This window comes from Pelodiscus sinensis, chromosome 6 (genome assembly GCF_049634645.1).
Source record: "Pelodiscus sinensis isolate JC-2024 chromosome 6, ASM4963464v1, whole genome shotgun sequence".
Classification (NCBI taxonomy): Eukaryota; Metazoa; Chordata; order Testudines; family Trionychidae; genus Pelodiscus; species Pelodiscus sinensis.
The window spans coordinates 62,001,743-62,019,911 of record NC_134716.1 but is presented as its reverse complement, the minus strand read 5'-3'; the positions used below and the strand labels follow the sequence as shown (position 1 = coordinate 62,019,911).

Below are 18,169 nucleotides of genomic sequence, written 5' to 3'. Positions count from 1 at the left end.
TTTAGTCAATGAATAGACCGCATTCCAGCTTCCTCAAGTCTAGCCCCAGCTGACACTGCTTGAAACCCCTGACCTGCCTCTGATCTACAGCATATGATGAACATGCATTTTCTTTATTCATGTTGAATTTCAGTCCTTTATATGATTGCTAAAGATTAAATCTGTGAATCTCTGCCCTTTGTACACCCACACTGTGAAGTTTTAAGTGGAAAAATGGTATTTGGAAGCTGTCATTGGAAATAATAGCGAAAAAAACATTTGCAGCAAGCTCTCGGCTCTACGTGTACGTGAAAAGTATAGAGAGCCATGCACATTTTTAAAGTTTCTTGGCTTCAGAAAAAATAATTGTTTTAAGGGACTTCAATTGGAATCTTCTGGCTATTGTCATTATTTGACGTGTATCCTAAATGGGAAGGTCTTGACACACAGACCTAGCTTCACTTTCCCCAACACCTGGCATCTGATCCCTTGGTTCAGCTGAGCTGCTTTAATCTAATCCTCAGTGTGACTGGGGGGATGACTCCATTTCCAGAATGTCTTAGAGTAGCTGTGGCAGGGCTGTTGCTCTGCTGTTCCCCTGTGGTCAGGTTCATCAGGTATTCATTGCTTTAGTTTGCAAGCTTAGGCCACCTGCTTGGAGCAGGGTGGCTTGTGCCATAAGCTGAATTTCAGTCTCTCAAACAGTTAAGTAACAAACTGAAAAAGCACTTGGCTGTCAGACCTTTTAAGTAGAGAAACAAAACTCTCATGCAAGCACTTAGTTGCAGAACTTGAAACCCTGGCCCTGACCCAGCCTTGGGTTTCTAGGTTAGTACAGAGGTGCTCCCTCTCAGCTGCAGCCATGCCTCCCTACCCTGCTCTTCCTCTGAGAAGAAGCAGGTAAGCCTTCTTGACTTGGCTCCTGATTGGCCAATATTTCCTCCTGGCCCTTCCAGACCTCTGGAGGACTGTCTTGTTGGTAACCCAGTCTGAGTGAGAATGTCTCCAACGGGGTACAGACCCCATAACAGTAACCCAAGAACATCTCTTAGTTATATCACTGTGAACAGTTTTGTAGGGATCACTGCATGCACTAGGGATTGACAGAATGGTTCAGAGGGGAAGGAGTCCAATGCCAATATTCGGGATATAAATCTTACACTAATACTAAGTGATAGTTATGACTATGGAATTTTATTACAAGCTACAGCTAGCTTTATCTGGAAAGCAATTTTTTTTCCAACATAAAAACATCAATCTTAGATGTCCATATCTAGGTTGGTGATCCAATTTATTGTTTTAGATGATACAGAATGGATGGAAGAAATACCACCAGACCAGCGTATGATCATTGGTTGGCAACACATTCCACTGTCTGAAGTCCATGTCTGCAGTTAAATAGGATTGTGTCTCGATCACTGTTTATGCAGAATGTTGGCCAATCTGCTGTGTGTGTGTGTAACCCACATACCTAGTGCGGTTTGTTGTCCAATGTAGCGGTAGGTAGACCTCTTACACCAAGAGATAAGAACAAGGGAGCTCTATCACCTAGGCTGAGAGCCAGGTGGCATTTAGCTTAAGCAGTAGAGGTGCCTACCAGAAGCTTAAGAGGTCACAGGTTCAAATCCACCCAGTGGCAGTTGTGTGCCATTTTTTTGGGACCCATTTTTTTCCATGGGAGTGAAAAGCTAATGAAGTCTTCATTTGGGTCCTTGATAAGGTATTTATTTGGGACATTGATATCCTTCCACCTTGCTCACCATTGATCTCAAAGGTAAGAACCCCCAGGCTTTGAGGTCTTGCACTGCAAGCCAGAAAGGTTTTCTGGATTTGAATTGGAATCTTGATATATTATTTAGGTCTCATATATTTTTAAGATTCCTATTCCCTAGAATATGATGGAACTCCCACAGGATTCTCATGTCATGATAAATTTGGAATGTACTGGCACCAAAGAGTTATATTCTGTTCTATGCTAGCTTGTTATTTAGTGCCCTCGAATCTCTGGCTGGAATAGCACAGCTTCAAGTAACTTTCATGAAACGTAGCACTTAGCCTCCCATGACAGTCAGAATGATTGATTCATAATCCTTTCCAAACTAAGTCCTATTCCAATAAACTAAATCATTTCAGACTAAACTTATCCTGAAGACCCATATCAGCTACATTTCCTGGAACAGAAATGCCTGGGAAGTGATGGAAACATAGGTAGAGTTGATTGACACCAGTCTAGCATATGTGTTGCTGTCGCTTGTGTTGGCAGATGTTGAGCACATGGTCTCATGGCAACTCTCACCAAGCAGGTTCCAAATGCTGCAATGTGACATATTAGCCTAAACAGATGCTAGCTAGGGAAGAAACGAAGCCAATAGCTGTCAGCAAAGCGAGCAGTTGCCCCAAAATTGCAAGACTGAGAAGTGTGTCTCTGGCCCATTATTAGAGTTCTACTTACCCGAATGTTAATGGAAACACATGGTTTGTAAAGCTTGTAGTGACAATGAGGTCAGTAATAGTAGACTCAAGCTGGAAGTCTTTGATTAGATGCAGCCGTGTATTCTATGTAGAAGTGTACTCATCCAGCTCACCAAAGATTAGGAGTTTTGCCTAGCAGTACTGTGGAGGTGGTGCACTGTCCCCTCCTCTGGCAATATAAGGGTGGCATGCTAGCACTCTGTGGCTTTGTAGCCTGTGGTGATCCAGTGGGCTGGTAACTGCGCAGGGCACTGAAATAGCTTTGCATACCTCGTAGTAGTTCCTCCAGCCTCTTTCTGTTTTCCTCCACTTAGTTCCTAGAATAATGACCTTTATATTAGAGTAGCCACTATTTCTAGAACAGTATACCCCATCACTGATCTTTGTGATATAGACCAGGGGTTCCCAAACTTTTTGACACGGGGTCTAGTAAATCCATTCACGAGCTTTTGGAGGACCGGTAACATTCATTTGCATATTTTCATATTCATTAAACAAATAATGAATATTCAAATAAGTTGTTTCTGGTCCTCCCAAAGCCCCCAGTGCCAGCTTTAGCAAAGCTTTTGCTATGGTTACCCACAATATTTTTGCCAGCAAGTTAAGGAATATGGATTGGATAAATGTTGTGTAAGACAGACAGAAAACTGGCTAGACCAGGGTTTCCCAAACTTTTTACTTTAGTTGGGACCCTTTTTTTTTTTTTTAAGTACTGTTTTTTGAAGGCCAAAAATATAAACACATAAAAAACAAACTGAGAAAATACCAGACATATAACATGTCTGGTGTCTTCTCATTAGGTAAGTTGTATTATTACTAGATGTATCAGTTTGTATTTTCAAACTGCCTGGCTGGTAAATGTGCTCAGGCTGCATGAGTGTGTCTACCAGCCAGACAGTTCGCAACTACTCGAGGGGTGTGTGTGTGTGGAGGGGAGGGCACAATAGAATCCCTGGGGCCGGATTCACTCATTCTTTGTGGGCGGGGGGGGGGAGAGGGCCCTGAGATCTGCACATGGCTGGGTCAGTCCCGCTCCCTGCTGGCCAATTCGCTTTCCCCCACCCCACCCCGCTCCCCTTGCTGCGCCTCTGGCCAGCCCCACTTCCCCCAACCCCCTCCTAGCCAGCCAGTTCTCCCCCGCTTCTCCTCCCAATCTCTCTTGGCCAGTCCCACTGCCCACATCCAGACCTCCTTCCAGCGACTGCTTCTCTCCCCCCCCCCCCCCTTCTTCCCCGGCCAGCTCCCTACCCTGACCTCGTGCCCCCCTGGCAGCCCTGCTTCCGTCTGTCTCCCGATCTCTCCCGGCCAGCCCCGATGCCCCAGTCAAGCCCTGCTTCCGGTGGCTCCTTCTCCCCTACTCGTCCTCCTGATCTCCCCCCCGGCCAGCCCCCTGCCCCCTGGCCAGCTCTGCTTCCACCAGCTGGTCCTCCCCCCTTATCTCCCCGTCCCACCCCGATTCCCACACCTAGTGCTGCTTCCAGTGGCCAGCTCTCCCCTCCTCCTCCCGATCTCCTCTAGCTACGCCTCTGCCGGGAGCCGGAACATCCGGCTGCAGACTCCACCCAGGCCGGTCGAGGGCTTGGGGGACCCAGCGCCACATGGGCACTCTGGGAGCCCAGAACACCCCTGAAATCATGCTGAAGCCCGGTATTTTTTTCCTGCGGCCCATAGTTTGGGAAATGCTGATATAGACAGTAGAAAAAATGACACCCTCCTCTGATGTTTTGAACATACTGCAACAAATTCCTCAACATCCCACAGGACTCCACTTCCAATAATAAATAGAAGGGACTGTTCCAGAACAAGCTTTTCATTTGCAAAGGGATTTTTTTGACATGGAAAAATCCAACCTGTATGTTCTTCAAATATTTGAACTATTGCTGCTTATGTATTGAATTATTTAAAATGTATTTAATTTATTAGCTCTGCACTGAATTATATATGGTCATGTGGACCATCTAGCAAACAATCTAAGGTAGCTGTCTTATTTATAACTCTTCCTGGTAAGTTTGTTAGATATGGGGTTCTTACAACATTTCCATTTTAAAAAATCCACTTCTCAAGAATTTATCAAAGAAATCCATCGTGGTCTAGGCCAAAAGTGAAAACACACAGCGTCTTCAAGACTTCCTATTGTACTTAGCTTGAAAGTTTTTCAAGAAAATATATATTTAGCTATTATTTTATATTCCAAGCACATAAAATGACCACAGTGCTGGCTTTAGAAGAGAATTTTTTCCCCTATTATAAATCAAAATTGCTTTGTTTCACACCGAAAATGTGCAAACTGCAATATAACATGCTTTTTGTATTTGAATAGGCTTAGAGCTAAAGCCTGTTTCTATTGAAGGCAATGATATTTTGCTATTGACTTAATTGGGATCAAGGGTTAGGTCCTGATTCAGCAAATCCTCAAGCACATGCTTAAATGCATCCCTTCTTAGCAAAATACAAATGTGCATAGGTCCCACTGAAGTCAACAGAACATCAACTGAATTTTTAAGAGTGCTTAACTGTTTTGCGGAATCAGAACCTGGGTACTTAGGGCCCTGATCCTGAGCCTAGTAGTCACCCAGGCACTAGATAGATGTGGTGTGAGGAATTTTCCCCACGGGCCATGTAGTTGCCTCTCTGGAGTGACTAGAGCTATCACAGCTTGAACCAGGAATAGCTTCTGTGGATCCAGATGTGGCACCCACTGTTGTATTAGAGGTTGGGGAGTGGGAGTGCATAGATCAGCATAGAGCAGATCTAGGCTCCAGCCTTTTCTCAGGTTCATCCTCAACACACCCTGCTTGACATTCAACCTCACCATGCATAGACTACCCAGCAAGGAACTCCCATAGATGGAGGTCTCCTGCAATGATGTCTATCTGTGGTCCAGTTCCCCCTCTCTCTGAATCTGGCTAAATCATCCCGACTAAAAAAGGATTTCTCCCTGGAGCTCATAAATATTCTGAAGAGTAATTACAGTCTTCTGGAAGGGACTAATTTGCATCAAAGTGGTATGCCTCCTCCCTTAGTTAGGGGAAGAAGAAAACGTTTTTGTTTAAACGAGAGAACAAATGACCAGTTTGAGTGGTCCATCACACCTCCTCTGTGCAGCACTCCCTTCCCTGCTGGACTCTCAGGCTAGGAGAGAATACTGTTTGTGGAAGCCCTGGTTAAACTAGTGACAGCAAGTCATTGTTAGAGATGGGCCATGGTGCCCCCATCCTCGCTGGGTTCTTTTTGGTAGGATGGCTTGGTTGTCGGAATCCTACTTTAAATCTGGTAAAATCCAGAGATTCCCCACCAGATTGCAAGTACACTTCTGTCATTTTTAAATCCACACTTTGTCACTGCAGTATTTATGGGTGGTGGGTGAAGGTAGTTCCCACCCCCGCCCCTTCTGCCCAAGCCCCGACTCCCAGCACCACAGGAAGGGAGACTGGCACGTGGCCTCAGCCTCCCCATCTCTGGCGTACCGGGGGGAGGGGGGGGGAGGGGAGCGGCACACAGCCCTGAAGCAAGGGAGGGTGGTGCACAGCCCCAGCCTCCCAGCCCCAGAGCATGGAGAGAGCAGGCGCTGGGGGCAGCATCACTCCACCCCCAGTACACCTACAGTAGGAGTTCTGGGGGCATAGTGTGTGCAGGGCCATGCCTGTCCATTTGGGAAGGCAGTGCCTTCCCTGCCTATGATATCTGCCACTCCTGGCGGTAACGTCAACCAAATAAGCCTTTGTATAGAAACTTTAGTGCCCAGTTCTAGATATGGCTCCAATGGGTGTGGTTGCAAAACTGCATAAACATTCATTGTCTGTTCAAATAGGTGTTTGCACAGTCAAGTGTGGGCTTTTGGTTTGCCTCCATGTTTAAAAAACATGTTCTATGCTGCTCTGTGATACTCCCTGCAGGACCAGCAGAGGGAGCACATGTTAAAAAACACAACTGTTCCAAAGGAGTTTTTACACAATGATCCCACTGAGTCAAATAAACAGTCTTCTTTGCTTGTGCTCCACATAATATCAACATTAAATAATGAATAGGTTTATGTAAGAAAGAAACCCAGTCAGTGTCTGTGATAGGAAAGACAAACTCACAGGAAGAATGTTTTGGTTGCTTATATTCCAGGTTTTAAGTGTCTATACTCTAGACACTGCGGCTATGTCTACACTGGCCCCTTTTCTGAAAGGGGCATACTAATTTTACAGGTCGTAATAGGGAAATCCCTATTTGAAGTAGGAATAAGAGATCCTCCGGAAAAGGGCTTTTTTCCGGAGGATCGGGGCCAGTGTAGACGCTCTTTTCCGGCTTTTCTAAAAGCTGGAAAAAAGCGACGAACATTTTTATTTAAATGCCGCGGGGGATATTTAAATCCCCCGCGGATTTCCCTATTACGACCTGTAAAATTAGCATGCCCCTTTCGGAAAAGGGGCCAGTGTAGACATAGCCTGCATGTATTAACCACTAGTTAAACTTTGTTTTAAATAAAGGATTTTGTGAAGTTACATTAGCTGTGTTAGCCAGGAAGGCTATCATTTTGTAATGATTGCCCACATCATAACTCAGTTTTCTTAGCATTCTTGACTGCATATGTATTTTTTCTGAGCAGTATGAGCAGCAGGTCTTAGGAGAATGTCCATCTTTATTTAACTTCAAAGAAAGTGAAAAATACAGATTACTTACAACTGTAAGTACATACATCAGTCCATACAGCAAGCTATATGTTGTATATAACGAGCAGTACAGTACATCTTAACTAGTTGTCTACATCAACTTTGAATCTTTCTTTTAAAAAGAAAAGTAAAGAAATGTAAAAGTTAAAAAAAAATGGTAAAATAATTAGTAATAAATAAAGTCAGCAGGCCACTGTCCGGGATTACATTCAAAGGCAAAGAACTTGTCCTAAATATAAAGAACTGATGACTAAATTTTTTGGACTTGAGTACAAGAGTAATTTAAACCCAAACTTTTGTGCATTGCACTATATCAGATAAAAATTACTAAAGTTCTGCAGAACTGTCTCATGGGCATGACTGATAACAATGTAGGAGGGAGGACAGAATTTCAAATATGGGAGGACAAGACAGCCCAAAATGATGTTGTGAATGTTCTTATCCAGCCCATGCCCCAGCCATGTTTGCTAGAAAACCTCTTTCAGTTCTCCATTTCTGGGACATGACAATAAGGATAGCATAAATTTTTCTACAGCTTTCCATGCGGGGAGAGGTAGGACACAGTCACCGTTATGGCATGGCTCAGGAATCAAGATCTTACCGGGATACTATTAGGCTTTATTCATGGATCTTTATCTGAACTTAACATAATAAAAATAAATCATAGGCAACATTCATGGAAACTATATTTCTTTATAAAATTATCAAACTTTCCTCTCACAACATAAAACACAACACAGCTGCCAACACATCAGAAAGCCACTGTTTTGGATGTGATCATGCTTCTTGGGAGCATGGGGAGAACTCTTTATTTGATCCAAAAAATAATAGTGGTCTTCTAAACTGCATCCTGTAATGTTGATATGTGCTGTTTTGTTTTGCAAAGGTGGATATATTGATCTGAAATTGATTTATAAAGACACTGGATTTATTAAGTAAATGACTGGGATTCACTAATCCAATCAATGCAATAAAAACATTAGAAACTTTAGGAAAAGTGCATCTAAATTACATGGATTTCTAAATCTTATCTTTACCTTGCTTCACATTATGCCCCTCAATTTTCTCCTACAGAGAACAGCACAGCTGTACATGAAAATACAGTATTTGTTTGCCTTCTCTGATAACTGATTCTATGGGTATGTCTACACTGCAGAGCTTTTCCGGGATACTCGAAGTATCCTGAAAAAGCTCTCTCGTGTCCAAGGAAAGTATCTGCTTTTCTGAAAAAAAAAATTAGAAAAGCAAACGCATTTTTTTTGGCATCACTGTAAACCTCATTCTACAAGGAAGAAGGGATGTTCTGAAAGAGGTTTTTTCTGACATTTGGCCCTATGTAGATGGGTCAAATGTGGGAAAAGCCTCTTTCAGAAGAAAAGCGGAAAAAGATACGCAAACTGTGGTTCGCAGTTAGTGTATCTTTTTCCAACTTTTCTGTGTGGTGTAGACATAGCCTATATGACAGTTGTCCTTCAGGCTTGATTTTATAGGGATTACTTTGTTCAGTCTAGTTTAAAACATCATATACAGGATCACAAACATCTCCTTTCAAACGTATCGGTTTTTATGAAAAAAAAAACCGTGTAAAAACAATGAATGGTCCTGCAGCACCTTAGAGACTAACAAAAATCTAGATGGTATCATGAGCTTTTCTGGACACAACCCACTTCTTCAGATGGAAACAGATCCTTTTGCTCAGATTTGTAAAGATAACTCTAAAAAACAATTGTATCTCCAGTGATTAACTAATTGACATCTATACTTTACAGGGCATAATCCTGCAAGCTGCTGAGGTTCTGACCCCTGACTAGTGAAGCACTTAAGCATGTTAAGCCCATAAGTAGTTCTGTTGCCATAGATGTGGCTACTCATGCTTAAAGTTAAGTATATGCTTGAGTGCTTTCTGAATGAGGGCCAAAGTGCTCAGCCACCTGGCAGATCAAGTGTATAGTGCTTATTCACTTAAAGATCTCTAAGTGCTTTACAAAGGCTGATTAGTTATTGATATCCCTATTACAGAGATGAGTAAAAGAAGGCACAGATTAAGTATTTACTCAAGGCCACACACTGAGAACTAAGAATGCTCCAACAGGTAATTTCCAGTCCAGGTACTTTCACCTTCTCATCTCTACTGGAGATGAGCCCTATCTACTATCCCTTTTCTTTCCTTATTCTTTCTTTTCCCTTTAGCATCTGAGGAAGTGAATTGTAGCTCACAAAAGCTTATGCTCCAGTACCCTAATAAGTTTGTTAGTCTTAAAAGTACCCCACGCTCCTTGTTTTTATTGAAACAGAGTAACACTCTCTGAAAAGAATGCTCCTAATTTTCAGGGCAGTCTTTGATGTGGTCTCCATGTTATTTTCTGTCTTTAGTTTTTTAGAATCTTTGTTCCTAGCACTTGTATGTGACAAGTGGAATTGCAAGTCATGCAGCCAAATAAATCATATTTGATGAAAAATCATGTGCATGAATTAGGATAACTGATGTAATGTTGTTTGGGAATGTTATAATTTAATCAAAAAGTGCTGGCAGTGTTATAAAGCACACAAATAAAGTGGGGGTACTTTACAGTATAATTTGAAACCTGCATAAAATTACAGTTTAGTGATCTCTTCTCATCTGTTATTTGTTACCAGACTTAGAGAAGATCTACATACTTTATGAACTTATGGTAATAAAATCAATAAAAGGAGCTGCAGCTTGTATTACAAATGTAAATTATTTAAGCAATAGACAATTTCAGAAAGAGAAACTGAAGTTTTATTTTACATAAATAGAGGGAGAAATCATTATCAATAATTACACTAACAAAGATGTTTCTCCATTATGCTGCAAGAGCAGGACTATTATGAATAGGTTGTTTTCTGCAGTTCTGACTCCATTTTTAATCAGGAGTGAATCCTTCATCTCTTCAACTGCAGATTCCTCCAGAGACACTGCAGAACTATTACAGTTCTGAGACAATGCAGTGTCTGAAGTTGCTGTGCTCCTCAAGGCTCTTGCATACCCCCCTAAAGTGCAGAGTTTGAGGAACAGGAATTGGGGTGAGATTGGTGGAACCACTGCTTAAGCAGATTCTCCACATACTGGCCATGGTGGAGCAAGAGCTACTGAAGCCTTGGAGCTCTGCAAGGGCATCCATAAAGTGTCTCTACAACTACTTTGCTGCCTGGAAATTAGAATCCATGTACCAACCCTGGCAGAGTGACAGGGATTTAGCCCTCTTTCCGTACTGAGGCAAAACTTCTATTGACTGCAGTAGAAGAGGGGGCCATGCCCCTAGGTGTGGCCCTACCCCATGTTCTACCAGGCAGTGGTAAGAGCTGGCCAGGGAGCCCAAGCCACTGTGGGAAGCCCAGGACTCTCTTCCTGCCCCCTGGGTGGGGTGCCAGGGTGCTCAAGAGCAGTCACTAATCCATCTCTCTCCCCTTGGGGCATGCCACTAAGGGCAGGAGGAGCACCTGGGGCTCTCTGAGTGGCTCTTACCATGGCTTGGATCTGGCTTCTGGTCTGGCCAGGGCACAGGGCCACTCAGGTGGACTAGGCGTCAGGGGAGGGCCCTCCTGGGAAAAGGTTGGTAGCATTAACAGGGCCTGCACTTCATGCTGGGGAAGCTTTGTATTAATTCATTTTGATATATTTATGTTTTTAATGTGGGTTGGGGATTTAAATGTTCTTTGGGTCCAGGACACTAGTAAATCTTAAACTGTCTCTGACTGCAGTGTTTTAAGAACAGGTTAGACAAGCACCTGTCAGGGATGGCCTAAGTAGACGGCCCCCGGCTAGCACTGGGGGGATAGACTACATTAATTCCTGAGGTCCTATCCAGCTCTACATTTCTATGATTCTGTTTTGCTCTCAGGGTATGGAAACATAGCAGTAGTGTTGATTTTTTCCGCTATGCTTTACAGAGATAATGCACATTTCCTTCCCCACATGTGCAGAGATGCTTATCTGTAGAGTTGCAAACATTTCACAACAGTCACTCCTGACATTCACAGAAAAGTACCTCTGTAAAACTCATGTGAGTTGACCTATGTGATCACAATGCTCATTCAATGGAAGCTTTGACTGTGGAACAGAGGGTTGGCTTGTTAGCAGATACAATAAGACCAAAGCATATCTCATTTGATGTTTGTGAACATAATGTAGAAAAGGTATGTTTGTTTTTTAACTATTAACATTTGAAGAAAAGTGATGACCTTACTATCTGCAAGGGCTAAATTTATCTCTCATTTACACCTGTGCACCGCACTCATTTCAGTGAATTTGCACAAGTGTACATCAGGGCAGAATTTGCCCCATAGCTATTATTTTATTAGTAATGTGATAAAGTGCTCAGCACTTTACAAGACACAAAACAAATACGCCTCAGTTATAAAACATTTGAAATCGGAAAGACGAGAGACTGCATTTAGTACCCTGAAGAACAATAGCTTAGAACATGTTCTTCAGTTATTTTTAATTTTTATGTTGGCTTGCTTCCTTTAAACTTTGTGGAAGAAGACACTTTGTGATTTTTCCAGTCTATTCTTGTCTTTCCAATTGCATAGGAGTAGGTACTGTGTGCACAATCAAGTAATTATGTGCACTGAAGACATGAATGCATTTTTGGATGCACTAATCTGGCATCTAGCGTACATCTATATTACAGTACAATGTCGAATTAAGATATGCAACTTCAGCTATGTTAATTACGTAGCTGCAGTCGAAGTATCTTAACTCAGGTTTTGGCACTGTCTACACTGCAAGAAGTTGAAGGGAGAACACTCTTCCTTCAACTTTTCTTATTCCAAATGAAAGCAGGACTACCGGCATCGTCCATAGTGCCCCACTCAGTTCAAATTAGCTGTGTTCACTAGACCTGCTAATTCGAACCCTGGAAGATCAACAGCGGCAGCTTCAATCTTCCTCTGTAGTGTAGACATACCTCCACTTCCTAGAAATTTAGTCCTGAAATGGAAGTGGTCATTTTCTGTCTTTTTTTACTGAGCTTCATATTTCCCCATTATGCTCTAGCACAATGCAGCTGTGTTTTTGAGTGCTGAGTTCTAGAAATTAATGTTTAAATCCAAGAGTGTTAAAAACATCTCTCATTAGGATTTATAAAATGCTCTTTAATATTCTGTTGATTGTTTAAATGTGGACAAGGAAAAACTATAAAAATATGTAACTACTTTCTTTACAATATAATGAAGAGAATCCAGTGATTAAAACAGGTCAAATGTTACCTGGACCATATAGGAAAATGATATATTCCAACAGTCTAAATGATGTTAAATTTAGATGTATTTTGAAAAATGATAGCTTGCCTTTTGGGCAAGGAACAAATACTGAAAATTGTTTGTATAAGCCCTGAATGATCATTGCTCATTTTAGAAATGAAGAGAGACCAGAACATAACAATGCAGAAGTCAAAGTTCAATGTTTACTTCAAGTCTCTTAGAAATTATATAAAGGGTTCCTGTCCTAAATCTATTGAAAATTGCAGCAGACTCCATTATAATCCTTCAGCTCCTGTGTTGGTTTCTATTGGAAAACCAATAGCCTGAACAGACCAATAAGGTCTTTCTGCTTTGTTAAAAAAATTGAATTTCCACCATGCTAATTAAATAAAAGATCAAAATTTTCAAATTAAGTGGGCAACTCTGCATGCAGAAATGTGTATTCCTAATTTGTACTCTCTGCTATGTACATATAAACTGCTACTTGTCCTTGGAAATACTTTTTATTTAATGCAATCATAGTGATATAGATATAGATAGATAATGTTCAGTTTATGATCTTTGAGTAATGAATGACTTTTCTTGGGATTTTGAACTAAATCTTTTCTTAGCATGAAGAATGCAAGAGTTATCAGTATTATTAATGTGAAATTATTATACAGGGGCTTGGTTGGTATTTTGTTGCTGACTAAGACATAAATCAGCTAAGGATCAGGAAGAGAATCAATTGTATTGGAGAGAGATCACCTGAGTTTCTAGTCTAGGATGGTGGAATCTCCACCTGCAATTCATTAGATATCAGGAACTAGTGAGGAGGAAACAGCATACTTTATTCAAGGACAGAGGCCAGGAACCTTCTGTGGGTCTCAGAAGAAGACTGCATGGTTTATGAAGCCTCCTAGAAAATATGACTTATTTTTACTTAATGGCCAAGCCAAACATGATTAACATTTTCATTGGCTTAAAGAACATGCTGTTTAATGTCCAGAGGAAAAATTAACATTTTAGAAAGATTTCTACTCTCCTGCATCAAGGGATTGGTTTTCTCACTTGAGGTGGAAAGAGTTTGTCATGTTCAGCTGGTAAAGAGGAACTGGGGTCCATATAATGTTCCCAGATGGAAAAATGGTACAACTTGGGTCTGACTGGGAAACAACTCAGTCAACAACTGTGTGATGAATTGCTAGTTTTGAGGGTCAAAGCTAGCTTAATCACATTTCTCCCTGACAACTTTTCTTCAGGTACCACTCCTATTCTAATGTGTGCAGCTTTTCTTCTAGGCCTGGGGGAAATGATTTTTCATGAAAAAATGTGAAGGGTATGTATGTAGAATGTTACTGCTGCCCTTTTCTTCTCCAAGGTCATTCTACTTAGCTGTGATGATGCTATTAAATGACTGTCTTTTCCCAAATACACCTATCCCAGTCTCTCCCTAACCTTCCCTGCACCATATATTCATTTGTACTTAATAAAACTTTTCCCCATTAATGTGGTGGACTTGTCCATCAACTGCTTGTCAGGCAGCTTTAGAAATAATTAAGCAGATTCAGATTTACATTTAAAACAGCATGAAAGATGAAAAGTTCAGAGACTGTTATGTGCATGCTTGGTATGTGTGACAAGCCTTGAAACCTATAAGTAAAAATAGCAAGGGGAAAAAGAAGGGAATCTGTACTGGCATTGCCAGCCCCTCAAATTACTTAATCATGTGGGGGGAAGGTGTCTCAAAATTGGTCTTGTTGAGGCTGTTCCATTTTAATTAAATAACTGAATAATATTAATTGGGCCAGAGAGCATGTGATCAGGAGTTCCTCTGAGAAGTGGGGGTTCTGTGGTCAAATTTCATTTCCTCATGAGGTGGGGGGGGGGGGGGGGAATTTGAATGTCTGTCTCCCATGTATGTGAGTTCTCTTATCACTGGACTAAAGCTTATGGTGGAGGTTTTGTGTTTCCTCTTCTCAGCTGGTCTTTCCATATAGGCTTAAGTAGATGCTGAGGATGTCTACTGGATTAGGAGGAGGAGTTCCTGTAGGTCCCATCCTCCCTGAGTTTGTGGCTAGCACTGTGCCTAAGTATGAGACAGCATCAGGTTCCTAGAGCCTTTTTGTTCATGCTTAGAAATGGGAGTTTTTACAGTAGATATTTAAGCATCAGGGTAGATTTTTGCCACCTGCAGGGCTAGGTGGCTGTCAAGTGAGGGTTTTGTGGATTGTGATGACACCAATATGGAGTGGAGTATAAAAATAACTTCTTTGGTCTTTTTTTCTGTTAAACTGTCCAGAATGAAGTTTGCTTTTTTAGGAACAGCATTATACTGTTCACTCACATTTAGCACTATGACCTTCCCCACCACACACCCTAATTCATCTTTCCTAGGCATCCATTTCCTATTTTGTATGTATTCAATGTATGGATTGTACAGTAATTTGCATTAGTCTATTGAATTTCATCGTATTTGCTTCAGACACTTCTCCACTTTGTCCAGATCACTTTGAAACTGACCAGCAGTGGCTGAATCAGGACGCCTGGGGCAGAGCAGCTGGGATGCTGCTGGGTTGGTCCAGTAGCGCTGAGGAGCGGCGCTGCGGGACCAACCCAGCAGCGCCCCAGCTGCTCTACCCCAGGCGTCATGGGCAGAAAAGCCTGGTCTGCTGGGGGGCAAGGGGACACTAGTTGCGCCCTCCCCCCCCAGCAGACCAGGGAGACGCGGAGCAAAGCCGCAGAGGACGCCCGCAGCGGGACAGCCGCGGCGCGCCTGGGCTGTCCTGCTGCAGGCGTCCTCCGCAGCTTTGCTCCCCGTCTCCCTGGTCTGACCAGCAGACCAAGGAGATGGGGAGCAGCTTTTCTCGTCCCGCCGCTCCCGTCCTCCAGGGCAAGAAAACTGGAGAAAACATAAGTCGGATCCGCGTAACTCGGGGACTGCCTATACTATGATTTCATAATCACTTTCACCCAAGCTGCCTTCCATTTTCAAATTTCCAACCAGTTCCTCCCTATTTTTTAAAATCAGATCTAGAACAGCTTCCTTCCGTAGTAGCTTTCTCAACTTTCTGACTTAAAAAATTGTCTCCAATGCAGTCCAAGAACTTAGAAATCTGTGCCCACTGTGTTAGTTTCCCAAGTTATATCTGGATATTTGAAAAGCTTCAGCGAGGTAGCCAGGTTAGTCTGTTACAGGAAAAACTTAAAAAACAACTAATAGTCCAGTAGCACCTTAAAGACCACCATCAAATCCTGTGCTTTGGATGATTGTTAGTTGTTTTTAAAAAGCCTCATCTATTTCTTCATTCACAGACTTTATAAGTGTTTCTGTATCATTATCTAAATCATTGATGAAGACATTGAACAGACCTGGACTTGACTGAACAGGACTGATTCCCTACAGGGACCCCTGTGAAATATTGATAACTACTCTTTGGGACAGTTTTCCAGCCAGTTCTGCAACCACCTCATAGAACCTCCATCTAATCTGTATTTCCTTAGTTTGTTTATGAGACGTCATACAAGATAGACCACATCTTCCACTTCTCCCTGTCCACAAAGCTTGCTACCCTGTAAAGAAAGCCATTAGGTTAGGCTGACATGATTTTTTTCTTGGCAAATCCATTCTGTTACTTATCACCTTATTATCTTCCAAATGTTTGCAGATTGCTTAATTATCTGCTCCATTCAACTTCAGTACTAGGAAAGCTGATTGGTCATTATTTCTTGAGGTTGTCTTATTAGGGACATGGAAATTACTGGGAGAAAGAGAGTAATTAGGGCTAACTGAGCAGTGAGTGTAAAGATCTGAAGGAAGGAAAACCACTGCTCTTCTCTGGCGCTGCAGCAAAGGGTTAAAGTTAGAAAAGCACCGTATATGATATTAGTGATAGAGATGTAGCCGTGTTAGTCTGGTGTAGCTGAAACAAAATACAGGACTATGTAGCACTTTAAAGACTAACAAGATAGTTTATTAGATGATGAGCTTTCGTGGGCCAGACCCACTTCTGGCCCACGAAAGCTCATCATCTAATAAACCATCTTGTTAGTCTTTAAAGTGCTACATAGTCCTGCATTTTGTTTCATATATGATATTGGCTGTATTGGTCTCTGTGTATTTTATTTACATTCCCAAGTTGCCACTCAGTGGAGTGTTGATTCCTGGGGCATCTGAGGGCAGGGACAGTGTGTGTGTCATTACAGAAAGGAAAGGGAGGCTTTTACAGTGTCTCCTGACCTGAACTGCCCTGATCCATGAGGCTTTAGAGAAAAGAACAATATTTTGAGCCAACTTTCATTTGAAGCTGTTGCTTGCTTTGCTTGTGTAGCATATAATAGACATAGCACCAGGCATTTTCTATCTTAACAGCTACAGTGCAACATTCAGAAAAATATTACAGTGCCATAGAATGTAATGGGAAGGATTTTTTTCAGGATCCCACAGAGGACAATGTATTGTTATTGATAAGATTGTACTATCTGACCAGAAAGCAGGGTTTGAATTGGGAAGAGTGGAAGGAATAGTACTACTCTCCCAAATTCCATTCATAAATCAAGTCCTTCTGACTTGAGATTTCAAAATAAAGTCCCACTCACAGGAGAAGGTGCAGATATTCAAAATATGACCACACATACTCTATTGGGCTTCCCCCTTACTGGGGCTGGATACACCCATGAAAGATGAGAGTCTAGAGAACAAAATGTCAGTCTTAAAGTACTGAATGGTCAACCTAATGTGACTCTCCCCAGTGATTGAAGTGTAAATCAAATGCATTTGGATAATTGGGGATTAGTCGAAGTGAATGTTTAGATATACCACTGTGATAAGTCATATAAATGCATGTAAATAAATGTAATTAGAATAACACTCTTTGATGAGGGAGTCTTTCAGTTAATGGTTATTTGGATAAACAGGTTCTTACAAAATAATTGTAAAATAAAGAGAACATGCATGTTCTTTGGGTCATACAATCTATTTTTGTTTAGCCAAACTCCTAATTAAATGTTACAAAAATAGAGAAGATATAAAGTACCATTATTAAGTATATGTCGTGGTCACAAGAGATGCTGTGGCAACAAGATGTCACAAAAAAGGCACGTCTCCTAGCAACAGAAAGCTTTAGGTAGAAAAGTTCCAAACTAGTAATCCTTCTTTTCCAAACAGCAAGCTGGAGAGTTGGGATAAGGCATGAGGATGGGGTCCTTCAAAGAGTACACATCTCCAATTTGGAGGATGATTGAATAATTGCTATGGTGAGTCCTGAGGACACTAAGCAATTGGAGAGGGAAGCCCATTGTCTTTCTGTCTGTGAATGACTTTTGGAAAATTAGCTTCACAGTTTTTGCTACTTTTTATTCAACTTTATTTGAACTTAAAAAAAACCCTCCATGTAGCGGGGAAAATGAATAAGGTTAGAAAACGTATTAACACAATATTCAGCATACCTTTTCCCTTATTGTGAACAAGAATAGTTATGTTTAAAAATGTTACCAGGTGATAGTTAAATATTAGAGGACATATTGCACATCATGTCTGGTACATGAGCTAAACAGGCTTGGAAGAGGGACATTTTTACTATTTCCCTATCTGCCTGCATTGCAGTAAAAGTGGGTGTTATGGCACGGAGATATTGAGATTAGGATGTGCACTCTGGTTACACACAACACCTGCTATTTTTATTTCATGACTACACCAGGAGAAACTGTTTTAAGTACTGTAGATACTTCTGCATGGGCGCTAAGGTCAGGAATGCAATGTACTTGTTAAATTTGCATGCATATCACCACTGCAGACTTGGCAGACTGTCCCAGTGGTGGTGCCTCCTTGAGCTTTTGAGTAACTTATATTGGTG

The 18,169-nt window shown here is 41.7% G+C and overlaps 1 protein-coding gene across 2 annotated transcripts in view; it reads left to right on the top strand.

Moving 5' to 3' along the window:
• Positions 1-17,435: 17,435 nt before the first annotated feature.
• The window catches only part of CAMK4 (calcium/calmodulin dependent protein kinase IV), a 276,795-nt gene continuing 276,061 nt past the window's right edge, over positions 17,436-18,169 (top strand). Inside the window, exon 1 of one of the 2 annotated variants that reach the window (XM_006134451.4) lies at positions 17,436-17,570. The gene's annotated coding sequence lies outside the window, so the exon portion shown is untranslated. The other variant, XM_025190384.2, reaches the window with a different exon arrangement.